The following is a 15,275-nucleotide window of genomic DNA, read 5'->3' on the forward strand; positions in this document are numbered from 1 at the left end:
GCCCAGAGCCCAGAGCCTCCCTGCTGTGAAAGCTCCCTGTCTCTAGGAAAGCTGCTTTGCAAGGGATGGAACAGGGAGAAACCTCTCATCTTGTCACTGTGGCCAGGGAATTTCAAGGTGTCCCTCGGCAATGCCCGTGTGACTCCCTCAAGTTAATCCTCCCTTGCTCCTGAGTGACCCTTCTTGCCACGCGAGGGACCTGTCCCCAGACTCTTGGCCAGGGGGGTCCCACTCACACAATGGGGTGAGACCTGTCCCTTGGTCACATGGACCTTGCTGCTGCCTCCAAGGCTTTCCCTCGCAGCAGAAGCTAGGAGAGGAAGCAGGAAGCTGGTGCAGCGGGGTTTTGGTGTTGGGGACTGCAATATTTGTCTCTTCTCTCCTGGGGAAGAGGCTGCCCCACACCCTGGGACAGGGTCTGGTAGGTTTGGAGGTCTGCCCATGGGGGCTGGCCTGTAGCACAGGTGTCCTCCCATGCCAACATCTGCAGTAGGGTCCTCTGCAGCCTCTTCTACCCCATCCCAGACCTTTCCCAGGTCAGCAGTGCTCAGGGTTGCTGTGCTGCTGGAAGCTGGCTCCAGTGGTACTGGGCTGGCTCAGCCCAGGGATGCTGGCACATGGCTGGGACCCAGTTCCAGCAGCACAGGGCAGCTGCTGGGTGTTTTGGGGAACAAACAGTTAAAGCAGCTTCTGCTGTGAAAGCTGTGGCTCTTTCCATGTGGACAGGCTCATTTCCCCTATTTTTGCTGATTAGTTCCTCTGCCCAGGAAAGTCCTGGTAAGGACAAGGCTGAAGTGAGAGCTGTGGTGAAGCAGGGTGGGGATGGGACATCACAGATGCGTGTGTGCCTTTGCCAGGGTAATGCTGGCTATCTGCGTGTGGAATAGACAAGATGAAAACTGTTAGGGATGGCCATGCTGGGACCAGTGTGAGGCTCCCACACCAACCTGGAGCCATCTGCTTTTCAGACCAAGTTGTGAGGTCATCTTACCTAAAATCCAGCTGCGTGTTTCACTGCCACCCAGCTCTGAAGCCTGAGCAGTGGCCCCTGGCAGGGAGCTGCAGCGGGTGATGGCTGTGGCCCCTGGGACCAGAGGAGGGGGAGAAGTCCCGTGGGGCAGAGAGGAGCTGCCTTATCTTTCCACGAAGCTGGAACAGAACAGGGCACTTCTCTGTGCTGCATCAGCTGCTGCAAGCCATCCTGTTCCGTGGGGACCAAGATGCGGTAGAGTAAGGCACAACCTGTCCGCCGCATCCAGCGGGGGGATTTAAATCAGTGAATTTCATTCCTGACTGCCAAGGGGAATGAGCGAATGCCAGAGTGGGAGAGCAAGCCCTGCTCACCAGCTGGGGGGCTCTGGGAGGGTGGACGAGGACTTAGACAGGGCTGCTGCTGCTGCCTACTGGAGTGTGAGGAAGGGGCACTGAGGAGGATGGCAGCAGTGGAGCTGCAGGTGCTGCAGCAGGAGGCAGAAATGTGGTTTAGTCTCCGCTCCGCATCCTGGGTTCAGTGTAACTGTTAAGTGTTCTCCTTCCCAGGATCTGGTGCAGTGCTTAGTTTCGCCTTTACTCTGAGAATAACGCTGGTAACTCACCGATGTTTCAGTGATTGCTCGGTCCCGCTTACTGCGATCAAGGACTTTTCTGTTGCTTGTGTTCTGCCGCTGAGGAGGGGCACAAGAGCCAGGACGGAGCAGAGACAGGACACCAGACCTGAGCTAGCCAAAGGCGTATTCCATACATACCACAGCACGTCATGCCTGGTGTAGAAACTGGGGGAGTCACCTGGAAGGCTGAGATCGTTGCTTGGGTTGGCCCGGTCATCGGTTGGTGCATGCTGAGCAATTGTAGTGGGCATCACTTGTGTTTATTGCTTTTTTTCACTACCCTTTTTGGTTTTATATTCTCTCCCCTTGTTATTTCCCTTATCATTATTACCATTGGTGGTAGCACTAGTGTGTTTGTGTTATACCTTAGTTACTGGGCTGTTCTTATCTCAGTATGTGGGGTTTACATTCTTTCAATTCTCCTCCCCATCCCTCAGGAAGCAGGGGTGATAAAAGTGGGAGAATGAGTGAGTGGCTACGTGGTTCTGAGTTACTGGCTGGGCTTAAACCATGACACCCCCAAAACCAGCAGAGCCATTAGATGCTCACAGCTGGGGTGAGGGGTGGCACGTACTGCTCACAGCAAGCCACAGAGTTTGTGCAACCCAAATCCACAGAGCCTGGCACGGATGGAGAGATGGAGGCAATGGAAAACATTTTTGGTGCTTCTGGGTGCTAGGTCTGACTTCTGACCAGGTCCGTCAGTGACCCTTGGCCAGGTTTGTGCATCCTCATCCTGCTGGTGCTTCCTGTGGGCTGCGCTTCCCTGCAGCGGTGTGTCCTTTAGCTTTGTCCTGCTGCTCGTCCCCACACTGGGAAGTCAAGAATGAATTAGGCTGGGAGGGCAGCACAGTTTAGTACTTGGGCTGTAAAAAGCAGATGGCCTCAGAGAAGTGCCTGAAGGCTAATAATAGATATATCCTGGAGGGAGGAATTAGAGTTTGCTATAGAACAGAAAACCCACAGGTCATAACCACTGAGAAGTATAAGCCTAAGTGCTTCCAGGGATCACCTGAGACTGATGTTACACTGGAAAAGCATGAAGTATCCTACAGCCACCAGGTCGGCTGCTGGCTTGGATTGATGCTCAGCACCAGAACGTGGAAATTGCTTAGAGCTGATGAAAAACTGTATATGTACCATGTCAATAAATAAACAGGCAGACAGAGAGGGTCCATATATCTACACCCACACAAATAGGTATTTAAGCTTTTCTTGGCTATGCGGAAACCTGAACGGCGAGGGGATACTTTTACAAGAAACATGCCTTTTGTCCTCATTGATGTTTTATTTTTAGACAAAGCTTGGGAATCTTGTTACAAGGAGAAGCAGAGAAATGTAAGCTCAAAATCCGTCAAAATGAAGCACGTGGGTTTTCCAGTTTTGTTCCCTTTTCTGCCTTTGTCTATTACAGTCGGTAAAGGAGTGTCCTGATTTGTGGGTTTCTGTGGAGAAAAAGGGACTGAGCAATTTTGGGAGCTCTGTGCCAGGCATGTGTGCTGGTAAATGAAGGATACAATGTGGGAACTCAGGCCATGCAGATGCAGGTACGACTTGAGTGGCTGTAAGTATGATCCTGGCTGTTTGTCTTAATTAACATCTCTGCATTAAGATGCTGATTTGACTGGTGTCAAGGCCTGTCTCCCAGAGAGACCCAAACTCAAAGCACATTCAGGCAGAAGGGCCCTTTCTCCTGAAAGTCGGCCACAGCCTGGTTTTCTGTGAGTGAACTCCTGAGATGTTCAGGCTCTGTCAACATCTTGACAAGGTCATTCCCAGCAGAGCCGCAAAAACTGCAAGGAGCCCCAGAGGTCCCTGGGGACACTTTCACTTCACCCCTGGGAAAGGTGACAGCCACCACACACCAGGGGAGGGCAAGACCAGACACAGGAGGAGGAAGTATGACCTGACCTCGATGCATCCAAAGCCAGCTTTGGCTGTTTCTGTTCCCTGCCCCACCTGGTGCAGACCAGTGCTTTAAGTCGCTTTTAAACTAACATCATTTAAAGCCGCTGTTCTTTTCTCTTTCTGTCCCATGTGCTTGTGCAACCTCTGACACCAAACACATAACAGTTAGTTTTGTAAGCACTTAAAGACTTCTTCTTGGGTAGAGTAAAGCGAAATCTTTTAGCAATACCCTTACAGCACCCGAGGGAGTGGGGGCAATTGGGGCACGCTGGTTATTGCCTTTGTGATATGGCAGGTGATTGCTGCCATTTAATGGGCCCTGTAACATCCCCATCCCATAGCAACCTCTGTGTGGCAGTTCTGTGGGGTGATGTGGCTGCTGGAGGCACTGTGGCAGCTGAGAAGAAGAGATACCTCCAGCATGTTCTTCTGGATAATATTTCTCAGAGAGATATTAACTGTGACTTTTACTGAAGATTGCTGACTTGGCTCTACAGGGGCTTTCCCAGCTTTGGAGTACAAGAACAGAGAAACCAGGCAAGAATCACTGGATGACTCTGCTACTTACAAGGTCAGGCTTGCTCAGAGCCTGAACCCTGTTATTATGGGTATGTAACCAATTTTGAATAATTCTGCCCAGGGCATTTCACTTTTCTTCATGTTGATCAAAACCTAAATTTTTCTCAGTGGTCACCAGCATTATTTCTGGTTACAAATAGAATCATGAAATGGATTGGATGGGACATTAAAGCTCATCCAGTTCCAACCCTCTGCCACAGGCAGGGACACCTTCCACTAGACCAGGTTGCTCCAAGCCCCATCCAACCTGGCCTATATAAAGATCGGATTTTTCTCTTTGAGTATTTTTTTTGGCATGGGAAAATAGCTCTGTAGTCATGAACATCTCAGGAGGGATAACTTCAAATTGTCTTTCCTTGTGTAATCATAGAATCATAGAATTGTTAGGGTTGGAAAGGACCTTAAGATCATCCAGTTCCAACCCCCCGGCCATGGGCAGGGACACCTAACGCTAAATCATATCACCCAAGGCCTCGTCCAACCTGGCCTTGAACACCGCCAGGGATGGAGCATTCACAACCTCCCTGGGCAACCCATTCCAGTGCCTCACCACCCTAACAGGAAAGAATTTCCTTCTTATATCCAACCTAAACTTCCCCTGTTTAAGTTTTAACCCGTTACTCCTTGTCCTGTCACTACAGTCTCTAATGAAGAGTCCCTCTCCAGCATCCCTGGATAGTCATCTAGCTCCAGAGTGGATGGAATGGCACTATTTTCTTGTAAGCTCACTTGCTTTACTGAAAGGGAGCAATAAATGAGCTTATTTGGTGTAAACCGACTTTTAGACTTCTTTTAAAGTTGTTGGGGCCTGAAGGGCATTAATAGGCTTTAATTTCCCTGGGCAGCCTCAGCTGGCCTCACACCCATGGCTGCAGGAGGCACAGCTGTGCTCAAAACTGAGCCCTCTGTGCTCTGTTGCAGCTGTGCTGGTCTGCAGCCGTGTCTGAGGATGGATGCCCTGTAAGCAGCTCTCTCCTGCATGGACCCATCTGGTGCACGTTGTAGCTCAGCCCCATGCTCCCGGAGGACGCTGGACCTTGGTCATCACTTGCTGTGGCTTTCGATGGAACTGGTCACGAGCGCTGGCTTTGCTCGCTGTGCCCATGCGACTGTATCTGCCCACGAGGGTCCTGCCGATGCTGAGCTCCCTCCTGCCTATTCCCATGTGTGGGGGGCAGGCAGTCCTTGCTGCTCCCTGACAGAGGCCACCAAACCAGTCTGCATCATGCATTAATGGTGCTACACTATCAGCAGAGCTGGAGCTGAGCCTCAGCCCGCCCGGAGAGCCCGAGTGACGCCTGTGACCGTGGGCAAGGGGCAGGCAGGGAGCCCTATCCCAAACGTTGCGGCGGGCACAGGCCGGGGAGCCGGCGGCGCTCGCTGAACGCCAGGAAACCTTTCACTGCGCCGCCGTGTGGCCAACTCCCGGTACCGGAGATAGCGTGTAGCCGGGGAGGGCTTCATGTGTCGCCCGGCGCACTCGCTGCTGCCATCCTGTGCCCAGAGCTCGGTACTGCAGCCCGGGCTCCGCGCATGAGCCGTGCTGCTCCCTTTGTCCCCGCAGCTCTCCCCGGAAGTGGGCGGTGTCACGTGGTGGCTGCTGGCTTCCGGTGAGCAATGGCCGGCGCGGTCCCACGCTGGGGTGTGGGCGGCCCCGCGCGGTGCTCGTGGCCGCAGCCCGGTGTTCGCGCGGCGGCTCCGGTCCCCCCGGCGCCGTGTCGGTGCCGCATGCGCAGCGCCCGGGAGCAGCATGGCGGCGGGCAGGGTCCGGGTCCCGGCAGCGGCGGCGGCAGCAGGTGAGATCCGAGCCCACCGGGGGGGCCTTGGGCGGGCGCAGAGGGGCGTCTCCTGCCCGCCCGGTGCGGCAGGGCTGCGGTCTGCCGGGGACGAGTCGGGTCAGGAGCCCCCGGTGCGCTTGATTCTGCCTTCATCTCCCTCGATGAATCTCAGGCACCTCGAAGGCTCCTGGCCCGGCATCCTGCGCCCTGCCACTGTGCTTGTCTCGGCCTTTGCCCTGGTTTCAGCTGCAGCAGAGTTAATTCTCTTCCTAGGATCTGGTGCAGCGCTGAGTTTCGCCTTTACTCTGAGAATAACGCTGGTAACTCACCGATGTTTCAGTGATTGCTTGGTCCTGCTTATCGCGATCAAGGACTTTTCTGTTGCTCGTGTTCTGCCGCTGAGGAGGGGCACAAGAAGCCAGGACGGAGCAGAGACAGGACAACGGACCTGAGCTAGCCAAAGGCGTATTCCATACATACCACAGCATGTCGTGCTCGGTACTGGGGGGGGAGTAAAAAAACTGGGGGGAAATAAGGAGCTGCTGTTTATTTTTTCATGCTTTAAAATAGAGATGGTGTAAACCAGGCACAGGCTGTCAAAAAGAGAAAACAGTGGATTAAATGATAAAAAATTAAAAATCTGTATGAAAAATGATGTACTCACCCAAAAGAGAGAAGATCATTTGCAAAGAAGCTAATACTGTTTCTTTGCAAGCAGGGATTTTAAATGGAGGACATAAACCAGCAACCTCCCTGTACACAGGTATTTCTCCCATTTAACTTTCTGTGCTAGAGATTAGGCCATGGTGTGAATAAGGCAGTGAATTGGTCAGCCAGTGTAAATGACCAAACCAGACCTGCACTGGTCTTGTTCAGATGCCCTGAGAACTTAGTGTGCGCAAACATTTCTGGCTGTGTCTTGTGAGACCATCATATATAATCTGTTTCTAACAGCAGAGAGCCATGAGGAAATATTTCATAAGGAAGATTTTGAAATACATTTTTGCAAACCGTTCTCCTACACGAGATGAAGTGACCCTCATTTGGAGTAAGAGGCATGCAAGAAAGATTCTCAGACTTGTTCTCCCTGTGTTTCTGTTTGTTGTCTTTCTAGTGGGTTGTTCATTGCAGTGATTGTGAGTCTGCTCTTCCTTGTGTTATTGAGCTTCACAGCTGGGGTTCTCTTCTGGATTTTCATCTTGGGCATGACTGGAATTATAGGTTATGGTAGGTGTAATCCTCCAGCCTCTGAGGCTGTTTTTTCTTATTGCTTAATTTTGGGCAAGGAAAGTAAGTGATTACATCAGTTAAATGCTGTAGTTGGGAGAACTAGTGCCTAGGTTTAGACACAGTTAAGTGAGAAGGGCTTAAGTGGCAGCGAAATTTAGTAAGAATCCAGCTGTGCTGATACTTAGCACCAGATGTAGTAACCTGAATTTGCTGCCCACAGCATGCTTAGTCCGCATTCACTTGTACTGGTCTTGCTTTTCTATAGATGTGATGTTATAGCTGACTAGTCTGGCAGTAATGCGTGTTTGGGTTTCGCTTACCTGACGTGCTGAGGGCAAAACGCTTCACTTGTCAAGGTTTCAAACAACCCCAGCATGGTCTTTGCACTCTTCAGAAGCACTCATTTGATCTTGACTGTTTCTTAACAGGCGTGTGGCATTGTTACGAGTATCTCGAAGGAATACCTTGGGTCTGACCTCACTGTTTCTGATACTGGATTCCAGAGAGACTTCAGAGCGTACCTGCAGCTAAGGCAGATGTGGGTAGCATTTAGTAAGTGCCCTTTAAACTTGGTATCTGTTAATAGATATTCAGGAGGTTCAGTTGCTGTCTTGCTACAGTTTCTGCCTTGGTAAATCTCCTCCTCTACATGTGGTGCTCATAGAAGGAAGCAGAATTCTCTTTCTTTGTATAGTACAAAAGTCTACTTTTTATGCAAGGCTACTAATGTATTTGTAAGGGGACATGATGCAGTCGCACTAGTGATGAGAGTGAAAAATGCTGGTGTTACTAGCATTCTACTTCCTGTGTGCTCAGTTTTCACAATGAGGAATCAGAAGGCAATAACTAAGTCCTGATGAAGATAAGGAGGAGCATTTTTCTCTCTCAGTCTGTGTAATCCCCCTCCTTGGGGGCCCCAGAACTGAGAATAAAAACTGTGCATCTTTTGTAGACCTGTTTACATTCAGGTCACTGCATTTTCTTGGAGGCTGACCTGCGTGTGTGGAATGAACCATCACAAATGTCATCACTTCTGGTTTTCAAAAGTGCTTTGCTGCTTTCTCTTACAAGGGCAGTGTATTTAAAACAATCCTACTGCAACAAGACAGCCTGCAGCATATGCGTCCCTCCCAAGGGAAGGAGGGGCACAAGAGAGAGCAAATATCTGTCAAATACTACTTGCACTGCTGTTACTGCTCTATTAGCAGGCACACAGACACTAACTGATGATGAATGGCACATAACCTGAAACACTGCCTCTCTGAATTGGTAGCTAAATTAACAGAGCAGTAGTTTGCTGCTTAAATCTCCTTTCTGTGTTTTGTGTCTTTGTGTAACTGTGTTGGATCGTTGAGCTGCCAAGCATCTTCTACATATTGTTGAGGCAGAGCTTTTTAGCATGCTGGCCCTAGAGAATATTAGGATTTTGTTCCATCTTTCCGTGTAACTCCCCTGCCTGATTCTTAGCAGCCACTGTACAGTTTATCCAGAGGTCAGTGTCACTTTCAGATGAGTAAATTGAGGTACTCAGGAATTAAATTACTTTTCCAAAGTCACCCAGCGAATGAGTTAAATGTCCTTGAAGAAAACATAGGTCCTCTTAGTCCTAGTCTAGAACTCATCACAGACTGACATTGCTTTCCTTTTTCACAATGCTTGGGACAAGCTACATTAACTTGACAGAGCTGAACTGGATTGAGACCAGCTTCAAAGGAACCTGCCTATGTATTCCTTCATGGAGAACCATATCAAAAATAGGTGCTGAAATGTGTGTAACAAAAACTTTGTTCTGAAGAAAGTCTGTGGCTCTGAGCACCACAGGGGTCACTTGCCATGTGCAGTTCTGATGGCTAGGGGTGCTGATAGTATTTGGGATCGCAATTGAACATCATCTCTGACTATCTGGGTCTGGATTCTGAGACTGTGTCAGATCTGTGGGACCTGAAGACAACTACCCTGTCCCTGTGCAAACCTCCAGACACCCCACGGCTGAGGGATAGCATCCCTTTATCTTCCTCTGCCTCTGCAAAACTTCTTGGTTTCAGCTGGAGGAGACAGGGCCTGCTGTATGTCCACCACTGCTGGGCTGGTTTAAATGTTGTCTAAACCTCTGAGGCACCCGGAATTAACGGATGTGTCTCAGGGTCAGAGGAGGTGTGCTTCAGGAATTTGACTCTGCCTTCTGGAGGTGGTGTCCAGAGAAATCTTCTCCTTCCTATTGCAGCAGTAGGATTTGAACTGACACAAGTAGAAATGAGACAGAAGCTGGCTCCTTAAACAAGATCTGGTTTATGAATCAAACACTGCTCACAACTAAGGGAGGAAATGTTCCGGGGCATGGTGCTTTCAGCTCTCTAACCTTAGAGCAAGTTTGTGTGATAACAGCAGCACAAGTGGAAGGTGAAAATCATTTGTCCAAAACTGTACTGTCTTAGCCTCTTTGTTTTTTTTTGACTCAAATGAGGGGAAAGGAGCTCACGCCAAGCTAAGTCTAAGAAAAGCCTATTGATTTAAGTACATCTACATGTTATCGGAGAGTGCGTCTCAGAAAACTGCACTCTTCAGGAAAAGTTGAATCTTTATCTCCTTTTTATTTGTTGTATCTAAATACTACAGATGAGCAGCATTAGAGTATAAACATGCAAAATGTGTGTTACATAAAGCAGCATTTGTTAAGGGTGAACTGTCAGGGTCCTGCCCATTCTGACAAACTCTGGGCGTGTAGAATTTCCCCCCACAAAGCTATGAAATGGGATTGAAGATTGGCAGCTGCCCTGAGATAAGGAAGGAGCTGCTCTAGCAGGGAGTTCTGTCAAGTTCATGTACAATAGTCCAAAACACAAGCGGGGTGCGAGGGGGGCGTGAACTACAGAGACAGCCTATTGGTTCAGGTCTTGATAAATCTAACTTTTGTTTGTTTCCAGTGATAATACTTTGTGGTGTTGAGGTCATAATCATACTGACGCTGATCTTCCTAAGGAATCAGATCCAGATCGCCATTGCACTTTTGAAGGAAGGCAGTAGGTACGTTTGCCTGAGTTTTGGGAATATATTTTGAATTTTGTTAAACAATCTCTGGAGTCTACTTTTCTTGAGCTTTGTCTTGCACTACAAAGGGCAGGAAGTTGGGGTTGAAGTACAGCACTGGATTTGTCCAGCCATACAGATAGTATAAAGAACACCAGTTCTCTGTTACTGAGATTGTGCTTATAAGAGCTTTCTCTTTTGCAGTAAGACATTTCTTATCTCCCAGCTCCCTGCCTTAAGAGTACAGACGCTGTTAGCGGCACCATGTATCCTCGGTGCAAGGAGGTGTGTGCCAAGTGTGGGGTACTGTTAATAGGAGCCTAAGACCTACAGCTGCCAGCTTTGCTCTGTCATTGGATTGTCTCCAGAGAGACAAGCTAGTGGTAGAGGAGTGGTGGTGTTCTGGCTGGGGCTTTTAATTTAGGAAAGACTGGATCCTTATGGCTCCAGTCAACCTTTTGTATGGACATGCATAAATCTGCAGAGAGAAAAGGAGAATTCCATGACCAGACATCGTAATATGGTGAAGTCCAAGGCTCTTTTCAGCTCTGAGTACAGAGAAAAGTAGAGCAGAATGTGAGAGTTAGGAGGCCTCTTCATTTTGTGTTTTCCAAAATCTGTATAGGCTTTATTCACAGTGGTTACCGGTTTATCCAGTGCTAACTCTTAGTTCTGATTTGGGTTTGTTTTAATGAGAATATAAGAAAGGAGAAATGGACTTACCACACCCTTGGATTTCATTGCAAATAGGCTAAGGTCTCATAGGCCTTGGAAGTAGGGCTCTGTTAGAGCATGTGGAGTTAGCTCTAAGTTTATCTGTGTGCACTTGCTTGTAGTTTTCTGCCCTCTCTGTTGATGTTGTGGTTCTCAGGAGTCAGGGTTTAGGATTTTTGTAATGGGATTAGGAAATGCTGAGGTTCTGCATTCAGCCAGGTACCTGTTTCCTGTCTTATGCTACTGTGCAGTTAAAGCATTGCAATTAATTTTGGCAGGGCTGAATTATCCTCTTTAGTTCCTGTTCATGACAAAGCAGGAACACTGTTAACGCTCTGCAGCACTTTTGTTCACAACCTTGACAGGTAGAAGGATTTCAGGAAGTTCATAAACTTCCTGCTGGGAAGTGATAACATTCTGTAGTTTTTCAGCAGCACGGAAAGGTCACTTGAGGGTGATGGTTTTACTCTCATGCATAGGGCATGAGGTGCAGCACTGTGTGCAATTGCTGTAAACCTAACAGCCCATGCCCTGTATTTGGGAAGCTGCAAACCAAGCTGCTAACAACTGGAAATCAAATTGCATTTTTCAATACCTTTTAACTACTCTTTCAAAAATATTACAATTTTCTTGAAATCCATAGGGGCAAACAGTTAACAGTTGTTACTCCGTCCATGGTGTCAGTGGAAACCAAGAGGCCTACCACCATGAGCTGCTGCACACTGCTATTATGTAGTGACTGTTTCTGCTGTGTGACTGTTTCTGCTGTGTGCCTCTTACTGGACTTCTGCATCTCTAGACTCAGACAGAAATCGATGTGCTGCTCTTCAGCTCCTGATAGCACACGAGGGTTCCCTTGCGCTCTCCCAGCATTTGCTAGTTTAGTAGCAGGAATTGGATAGCTTTGTCTGCTTTTGCATTTTGGAAACTGCCTCCTGACAAACACACAGCATCAGAAATGCCACAAATCAATCCTGTAGGAAATACTTAGAGACAGAAAGGCTTGTGATAAGCTTACACGGTCACTGGAAAGACAATTTAGAGTGACAGGAAGAGGTAGGTGGCCAGAATGCAAAGAGAACCAACCTGTAAGCTTGAGTGAACAAACCCCTGCTCTCTGCAGTCCCATCCCATGAGATAACCCAGCTGGAGGCACTCAGCTCTGAGGATGCTGTGGTCGATTTACCCAGCAGGGCTCTATCCACTCACTCGCTTGCAGAGAGGAGTCCCTGCAGGAGTAGGGGCTGGCATGCTCCAGTTCCTGCTGAGTAGCTGCATTCTAACAAGAGCTATTAGCAGAATGTCAGCCTCTAGAACATCAGCCTTGATGTTAAAAGGAGCTCTCCAAGCTGCCGACAGTGAAAGGCCGTTCTTCTTTCTGCCTGCCATCAGCCAAAGGCAGGCACCATTCATTTAGGGCACGTGCAAGGAAAGTCACATAGTCACAGGAAGATGTTAGCATGTCCTGGCATTACAAAGACAAACTGAATGTCCCTGCCCCAAAATAGTCAGTACTTAAGGCAGGAAAGGGGCTGGGAACAGAGTCCTCAAATGCAAGGTAGCAAGAGGTAATTTCAGGTGTGTAGGAACTGAGGGAAGAGCATATGAACTGAGCAGGGTGGTACAAGGAAATAAAGGGTCATTACTGAAGGAAAAAGATGTGATTGAAATGGGTTTTGTGGCCTGGGAAGAGCTGGATCTGTGAAGTAGTAATGGAGAAGGAGGAAGGAGAAGACAGGCTGGAACATGGCAAATTGATAATGTTGATTGTAGTGCTGGTGATCAGAGTGGAATTGTAGATATGACAAAGTGAAGATGTAAAGACATCTGAAGAAAGAACCTGCAGTATTCTGAGATCCCAGCTCTAGATTATGCTACCACTATTAATGAGTAGCTCAGAGTAAGAAGGAAGATGCTAGAAGAGGCCTGATAAAAAGCTTGTTTCTTAAATTGCTGCAGCTTACTGACATGTTTCTTTCACAGGCCTGCTGGCGATATAATTTCAACATTGTTCTACCCAGTTGTCACCTTCATACTCATTGCAGTTTGTATTTCCTACGGGGCTGTGACAGCTGTGTATCTGTCTGTCTGTGTACCTCTCTGAAGGAACAGTCTTCTGGTCTACAAGTCCAGATAATTCTCTGTTTCACCTTGGCCAAACCAGCATTAAAAGTGCTGTTTGGTCACTTGGCACTTGCTGCACCTGTGCACTCTTCATCACTGGGCATTTGCATGTGATAAAATGGAAATAAAGCAATTTTACATGTTGTGTATGATGTACAAAAGCATACAGGTATTACTTACTGTCAGATGATCGAGTTTCTGGTATGCAGGGAGAAGATAGAAGGCATCCCAGCAGTCTTCCCTGGATTTCCCCTAGTCTTGCTCTGGACGATCGCACACAGACAAGAGCAGCAACAAGGCTGAGGAAAAACAAACAAGAATTGACAACATTTGCTCAGCAAAAGCATTACTGGAGTGCTCTAAGCCTATTTGCTAATACAGTGCAGGAGCATCAAAGCTTTTTGAAACATAAGGGAGTGCCAAAAAGATGCAACCACTTTGGAGAATGTGCTGGAACCCTGAAAAATGACTTTAGACTTTTCTGTTTCCCCCTATTTTCCTTTGAACCCTTTGCTTACTGCCCGTGCAGGACTGGTGTCGCCAGCACACTCTTTTCGCTGCAGCACAGGATGGCTGATGCCTGTGTAGCTGACTCAGACCTGAGGCCAAGAAGGACCATTTGGTGCTTACTGGTGGTAGCTGCCTTCCAGAGAAACACAGAGAGGGATTAAATAAAAACAGGAAATTGGAAAGCGCAGAGAAGCAGGGGAAAATTGCTGTTCTTCCTGGTCTACTGGTAGGGAAACTGAGGCACGGAAGGCTGAAATCTGGCCACAGAAGCTCTAAGGGGAGAAGTGGAGAGCTTGAAAAAGACCCGGAGCAGGGCTTCACCAGGACACAACCTGAATCTGTCTTCGCCCTAAAGACCTTGCTTTGCCACCTCAAACTCTATCTGCGCACCACCTCTCCGGTGCCTGCTCTGAGGCTTCCCGCAACGCGGCGCACAGAGTGTGAGCGTCCGGCCTCTGCTCCCACAGCCAAGGAGCCAGGACAGAAAGCTGCCACTGGCTATCCCCTACACAGGTCTGCTCAGCATATTGGTGGCACCATTCCAGGTGCCTCTGTGGGTAGGTGATGCCCAGCACCAGCTTTCCGTAGAGGCTCCTCAACTGTGGGAGCAGGGGCTGGATGCTTGTGCTCCATGTGCTATGATTGAGGATACTCAAGAGCACTCAACAAAAGGGCAGTTAAAAAAACAAAGAGGGCAAAGCGTGGCCAGACTGCTGTGTTGGTGGAACTGATCATGAGATCCCCAGCTGGAGGTGACGGGCAACAACCACCAGGCATGCCGCTCCCTTCACCAAACTACTGACATTTATAACACGACTCTTGCTTCCACCTCCTTGTCACTGCTCTGCTTTGGGTCTCCTAGCAGTAATGGTTTCAGCTAACAATCCAATACAGAACACAAGTGATAAAAAGCATTCTCAAAACTCTCCTTCCAGTAAAGAAAACATTCAGAGCGCAAAAACAAAAATAGCAAAATAGACCAATAAGCAACCCTAGAAAATCTAAACTCCTATAAATATAACACCTCCGAAAAGAAAACCTTACAGAGATACTTGTTAATGCACACGCTGGGAAACCTTGACACATCCTGAAGCTCTTCACTCACCTGATTCCATTACAGCAAACATCAAAACGCAACAGCACAAAACTCCACAAGACTCCAAAGCCACAAAAGACAAAGCAAACCCACCTTGCTGAAGCCCAAGAGCTGAATGAGCTCCCTCTGCAACACTGTGCCTTTATACCCCAGGCAGTACCCACAACCCCTCCCTCAATGCCCTGGGGCAGGGGTGGGGCAAAGCAAAGGGCTTTGCTTTTGGGCTGATGTCTGTAGCCCAGAAGGGGGCCCAGAGAGAAAAGGGCTCTTCCATAGAGCAGACCCCAGTGTGCTTTCTCCAGGAGTACATCCCCAGCCCTGGGTGCCGAAGAGCAGGCACCAGAGAGGCCGTGCGTAGACGGAGTTTTAGGGGGCCAAGCGAGGGCAGGAGCTCCGTGTGTGCAGGTGATGCCTGCGGGAGAAACGCTGTTGGGTTCGCAGAACCAGGAAACCGCTCCGAGGAGCGCTCCCCGGAGGATGGAAACCGGGAGGGGAGCAGCGGTTTCGGAGCCCGCTGTTTCTGCGGCACCGAAAAGGTGAGCGTGTGCTGCCACCGTGTGTCCAAACGGCGGTACTGCACGTGGGGAAGCGGAGGAACGGCGCCGGGAGACGCTCGGTGCTGCGATCACGTGGCCAGTATTCGGTACGGCACGGGGTGTAGAAAACAGGCTGCGCTTGTGGCGATGAACCAATCAGAGCGGC

This window comes from Pezoporus wallicus, unplaced genomic scaffold (assembly GCF_028554395.1).
Source record: "Pezoporus wallicus isolate ANWC-B61680 ecotype Strahan unplaced genomic scaffold, APGP_CSIRO_Pwel_v1 contig_14259, whole genome shotgun sequence".
Taxonomy (NCBI): Eukaryota; Metazoa; Chordata; class Aves; order Psittaciformes; family Psittacidae; genus Pezoporus; species Pezoporus wallicus.